This window comes from Octodon degus, unplaced genomic scaffold (assembly GCF_000260255.1).
Source record: "Octodon degus isolate 3935 unplaced genomic scaffold, OctDeg1.0 scaffold00093, whole genome shotgun sequence".
NCBI lineage: Eukaryota > Metazoa > Chordata > Mammalia > Rodentia > Octodontidae > Octodon > Octodon degus.
Window position 1 is genome coordinate 409,238 of NW_004524669.1, and position 6,410 is coordinate 415,647.

General features: G+C 38.6%; 1 pseudogene; it reads left to right on the top strand.

The window, feature by feature from the left end:
- Positions 1-3,197: 3,197 nt before the first annotated feature.
- The window catches only part of LOC101565800, a 12,395-nt pseudogene continuing 9,182 nt past the window's right edge, over positions 3,198-6,410 (top strand).

Below are 6,410 nucleotides of genomic sequence, written 5' to 3' on the forward strand. Positions count from 1 at the left end.
ATGTGGTGCTGGGGGATTGAACCGCGGTCCCTGATGCCTTGCCAAGCTTGTTCTAAGTAGGTGCTTTAGACCACTGAGCCATCTCTCCAGCCCCCAAATACATTTAAAAGACAACTGTTTAAAAACCCAAATTACTGAAACAGGCTGAGGGCTTTATCTATGGACTTGCTTGCTCTAAAGTCCCTCTTTACATTTTTTCCGTTAGTGAAAGAAGCATGGGAATTTCACAACTTTATCTAAACCACTATTGTTTTCTGGATTATATTATACCTAAACATAAAATTACCTGTGTTATTTTTAGTCACCAAAGGAAAACTGGTAACACCTTTTTATAATTTCTCACAGCCCTGTATTGAAGTCTTATGATTTATTCACTTTTCTCTATACTTATTTTTTAAATGTGTAATTAAGTCCCTCTTTGCTTGCTCTAATAGAATTTCCATAATCTTAAATTATTTTTATGCTTTTCCCCTACAAACTAGAAAATATTCAGCAGAAAGAATATCCATACTATATTTCTTATAACTTAAATATGTTCACTTTTAAAGCCACCATGATTGTTATGTTCAAACTGAAGTAGTTTTATTGGAATAAAACAAGCCCAATTCCACCATGAATGAGATTAGTTCAGTGGGTTTGAAAGTAATATTTGGTTAGGTGTGGTTGTGCAAGCCTGTAATCCCAGCACTCCAGAGGTGAAGCAGGATTACTGTGAGTTTGAGGCCAGCCTGGGGCTGCAAAGTGAGTTCCAGGCCAGCCCAAGCTGCATAGTGAGACCCTGTCTCAAAAAGACCAAAAACAAAAAGTAATATTTTATCAAGAAAATCAGAAAAAGGGGCTGGGGAGATGGCTCAATGGTCTAAAGCACCTACTTGGAACAAGCTTGACAAAGCACAGGGACCGCGGTTCAATCCCCCAGCACCACATGCCAGCCAGCCCCGCCCCCTGGTGGGCTGAGCTGGCCACACACACATAAATAAAAACAATTAAATTAAATTAAATTTTTAAAAAAATCAGAATAAGCCCATTATTTTTAAGCTTTGCAAAATAATGAAAAAACAGTGATAAATTTATGGCACTAAAATATGTATAATTTGATCCATGAATCTTAGTGTAGTTCAATGTTTTTAGAGCTCTGTTTTGCCTCAGAACTCAAACATCGTAAGTATGCTTGATAGTGATAAATTTGTAAGATTCTACATAGCACAGTAGAGAAATAAAAAGTATTACTTCCAGGGCTGGGGAGATAGCTTGGCAGTCTAAGCGCCTGCCTGGCAAGCACAAAGACCCAAGTTCAATCCCCTGTGCCTCAGGTATGCTGTGCCAGTCCCAGACCCCCAGAGGGAACGGGCATGGTGGTGCATGCCTATAATCCCAGCACTGGAGGGGAGGCCGTGTCAGGAGGATCACTACAAGACTGAACTGCATAGGGAGACCTGTGTCAAATAATTTTTTTTTAAAGTACTATTTCTTAATGAGTTTAAAGTGAAAAGGAACATCAGGAATATAGATGGCTACACTGATGTACTCTACACCTTTTACTCAGTGTTGCCATTCTGAACCCAAACAACTCTTTATGAAATAAACCTTTTTTATAGTTTTAGCATCAATTGTGTTATCATGAGAAATGTTACCAATTATTAAGGCCTTTTGGAATGTGAACTTAACACTTTTTTATTATACAACATTTTTTAGCTGCAATCAATACTTCTTAGTTAAAAGTACTAACTTTTCATTTTCCTCTGTTGTACAACAGTCTGCCCAGCAGTGAGCTAAAAAAAAAAAAAAAAAAAGCACAGACAAGAAGACTTTCCTTTTTCTCCAACCATATAAGGTATAAGGACTTCCACCTCTTATCAATTTTTTACTTCTTACTCACACAGGCCTGGAATCCGCCTGCTTGGGTATGGTGTTGTATGATGGGGTGGGGGGGGAGACAGAAAAATTTAAACCTAGCTTCTTATTTTTACACATAATACAGATTGAATTTTGTTAAATATTTATTAAATACTTAAGAGTGATCGGTGTGTGTGTGGAACAAAGGATTAAGTCTTAATCTTCCAGAGTTCAATGTATTAATGTTCTTAGGCCATTCTATCCTCTAAAATAGTTTAATCCATAAGCTCGTTAGGCTGTGGCATAGAATCACCTCAGGGATTTATTTTGAAGATGGAGAGTTCCTCTGCTCTTGTGTCTGCTGGAAATGCTCACACTGAAACCTTACCATCATCCACCGAGCAAAGCTGGGATGATTCGCTGGCTGGAGTTGTAAAGCTGTGCTGAAGAAAGCCTAAATCGTGCAGAGTGCAGGGGAATACTCCGGCTTGGTTAGGATGGCGGCAATTACCTTCATTTCGTGTCCACTGAAGTGGGGTTCCCTGAGGTAAGTGGAGGTGTGATGAGAAAAGCAAACGGAGTTCTTTTTCACCTGCATGCCAATGTTGTGATTGTCATAAATCCAGTGAGAAGTAGATGCCTGTGGTTTTGAAGGAATGTGCTTAGTTCACAGAACCAACAGGCTTCTCAGTTAACTCACAGAATAAAACCACACAGATTAAAATTCGGAGAATGAGGAAAAGAGAAATCCAGGAGTCTGAGTTTCACTGAGGCAACTACAGATGGTTAGGATATAATTTCCTGGCATGCTTTGGAAACATATATCCTATTCTAAATAAATAAAGTCCTACACAGCTCAAGTGGATGGAAGTGCTGCTGCAGAATAAAAGGGCTGCAAGTGATATTTTTATACCTCAAAAACTGAGCAGAGCACCAAGTTCTTGTCAAAAAGGCAAAAAATGATTTATCTTCTGGTATGAGGAATGTGATTTAAACCTTTTTTAAAATGTTTAGGTTTGCAGGGATATAATTATTGGGTATTCTATTCTGTGCTTTTTCCTTCCACTCTTTGTCCTTGCAGAGACATAAGTATCAAATTCCATGTCTTTCTTAGGCCCTTAGAACAATTTCTCTTCATGCCAAACTGCTCATTAAACCTCCTTCCCTTTAAAAAAATTGTTCTTACTGAAATACAAGTCACATAAACATAAGACTTACACTTTCAAACTGCACAAGCTGGTGGTGAACGGCTGTTAGTCTGTTTCCAAAGCTGTGCAGCCATCACTGCCATCAGGGTACAGAATGTGCCTGAAGGAAAGCTGTTGTCACGAGCATTTCACTCTCCCCCTCCTCTGGCGACCATGAATCTGCTTTCTCTGGATTTGCCTGTTCTAGACATTCCATGGAAGTGGAACGATGCAACATACGACTTGTGTCTGGCTTCTTTCACTAGGCATGTTTTCAAGATTCATGCATATTATAGCATGTAACTATTTCCTGTCATTTTTTATGACTGAATAATATCCCATGTTTTGGAGATTTCAATTGTTTTTTATAGTATTTGACTCTTATTCTTGGTCTCATTGTAAAACTAATCTATTATATTTTATTTTCCTAAAAGAATCTTAACAGATTTAGCAGTGTGTTTTCTAAATTGATGGCTTTCTGGAATTCTCTTGCTAGATACAAAGGAAGCAGTTTCTTCTTAGCCAGTTACTAGAAAAAGTTATTTTCCACTGGGATGAGTGTTTTACGTATTTTATTTATTTGTTTATTTATTTATTTATTTATGTGAAACCAAGGATTGATCTCAGGCTCTTGCGCTTGCCAGGGAAGCGCTTATTCTACTGAGCCATCTCCCTGGCCCTGAGTGTTTTATTTTTATCCTTACTCAAAAGTTATACCAGGTGGGTTCAGATGTAGCTCAGTGGTACAGCACCTGCCTGGCAAACACAAGGTCCTGAGTTTGATTTTTGGCACACACAAAAAAGCAAAAAGTTGTACCAGGGAAGAAGTCAGTCTGATGAACTGTTGAAATCATTTAGCTGAAATGAACCCTAAAATTTTATTGAAATATTTCTTACTAAAAAGAGTTATTTTGCTAGGTGTGGTGACAGATGCCTGTAATCCCAGCACACAGGAGGCTGAGGCAGGAATATCATTGCAAGTTTAAGGCCAGCCTGGGCTACAATATGAACTCAAGGCCAACCTGCACTACATAGTGAGACCCTGGCTCAAACAAAATAAAAAAGTAAAAAGTAGTGTTCTAGCCAGGGCTGGTGGTGAATACCCAAAATCCCAGCACTCAAGAGAATGAGGCAGAAGAAGCGCAGTGATTTTGAGGCCAGCCTGGGCTATCTAGTTAGCTCAAGGCCAGCCTGACTTGAGCTATAGTGAGACCCTGTCTCAAAAATGTGTTCTGTGAACAAACTGGTATTTATTAAATTATGAATTTTTTATTTATTTTTATTTGTTTATGGCGGAATAAATAAACTGGGGATTGAACTCAGGCTCTTGCGCTTGCCAGGGAAGCACTTATTACACTGAGCCATCTCCCTGGCCCCTATGAATGTTTTAATCAAAAAAAAAAAAAAAATCTGGACAAGAGCAACTATAAACTAGAAGAGCAAGACAGCAAAGGTTATGGAAAGGAATGCCAAGAAGAGTTACAGAAAATTTGAAACAAAAGTTATTAGTCTTCTTCACATTTCCGGTTTAATAACTTTACTATAAAGGTGGTGTTATTCATCTATTTTAAAACCAAGCTCCCGGGGCTGGTGAGATGGCTCAGTGGTCTAAAGCACCTACTTAGAACAAGTTTAGCTAAAGCATCAGGGACCGTGGTTCAATTCCCCAGCACCACATGCCAGCCAGCCCCGCCCTCTGGTGGGCTGAGCTGGCCACACACACACAAATAAATTTTTTAAAAAAAATCTTTAAAAAAATAAATAAATAAATAAATAAATAAAAGTAATAATAAAATAAAACCAAGCTCCCATCTATCTCCACTTTAAGCTTCTGCTCCGGAGGCCAATATCTCATAGGAGCCAAGTGTAAGCAGTAGGATTTTGCCAACCCATGCAGCAAATAGCAATGCCAGAGTCAAGTACGGACTGTGAGCGCACAGATAACATACACACACTGGCCAAAAGAACTAGAGACATTAAATAAATAAATACATAAATAAAACAGATGTCAAAATAATGGGGTTACTACTAAACAAGTCTCAACTATTAACACCCAGTTTCATTACATTAAATAATTATTTCTCTGCAAGCATTTTAACGGCTATCAGAAATCAGCTAATGGTTTGTGTTTCCCCATGTACATTTTGTATGTTTCTCAAATTATAAAGGTAAAGATTACTTAACATAGTTTAAACTCTATAGTGAAATAAAGAAAAAGGCATGTGGCTAAGTGAAGTGGTCCATGCCATCATCCCAGGTACTTCAGAGTCTGTGGCAGGAGAAGCTCAATTCTGAAGCAAGTCTGAACAATTTCATGAGACCCTGTCTCAAAATGAAACATAAAAAAGGGCTGAAGATTTAACTCTGCATGCTCGAGGCCCTGGGTTTAGTCCCCAGTACAACACACATGCACACACACAAGAAATAAAAGGACATTAACTTTTACTTTTGTTTTGGTTCTCTCTTCAGAATATTTTTAAACTAATTTTGAAATAGCCGTACTGAGAGATCCCCTAGACACTTTTCCAGATGAAGCAGTTATGGGGCATTGCCTTTTAGGGCTCATGAGCTGCTTGAAGCCGTAGAAAGATACATAAATAGCATGAACTCGGGGTGCTAGGCAGATGAAGAGCCACAAGTAAAGAGCTCCACATAAATAAGAGAATGATTAATCCTACTAGGGGCATCAGCATAGGAGTGTGCTGTTTTCATTGATCATTTTTGCCCTTTTGATCATTGTACCCCAACTTTGATCTGATGATGAATGAGGTCCAGCCCACCACTATCAACCCTGAGGTTTTAAGTGTTCCCATGGGACTGCAGAGCCTGAGGACTTACAGAGAGAGTCTTCTCCAAGGACTTAGCGTCTTTGTGGCAGTCATATGAGGTATTCGGTGGGCTGTCCCACAGCCTCAAGAAGCCACTGCAGCTGTGTTTGCAGGACCTGTTCATACACTGCCCCTGGGTTCTGCATGGTGTAGAACACATATCCATGAAGCCAACCTCTGCAATCATTAGGGTCCAAATAAATATTACCAGGTGTAACAGCACACATACATTAATTTTATAAAATTACATACTTTCTTTCATAAAATGGAATTTTTGTAGTTTGAAGATAACATCATATAATACAACCATTGTTGAATTCCTATTTCTTTGTTTAGTGAAATCTTATATTGTTTCTTTTTTTTTTTTTTTTTCTTAAATCCTTCCTGTTCCCAGGTCCCATCTAAGATCCCACAGTGCATTTGTTTGTTGTGGGCATCTCCTTAGTCTTCTGTCTCAATCTTGTGTGACTTTTGATACTTGTTAATACCATTCAGACAGATGTTTTTATTCTTCATCTACTTTGTGCTGCTGTAACAGAGTACCTAGATAAGGTAATTT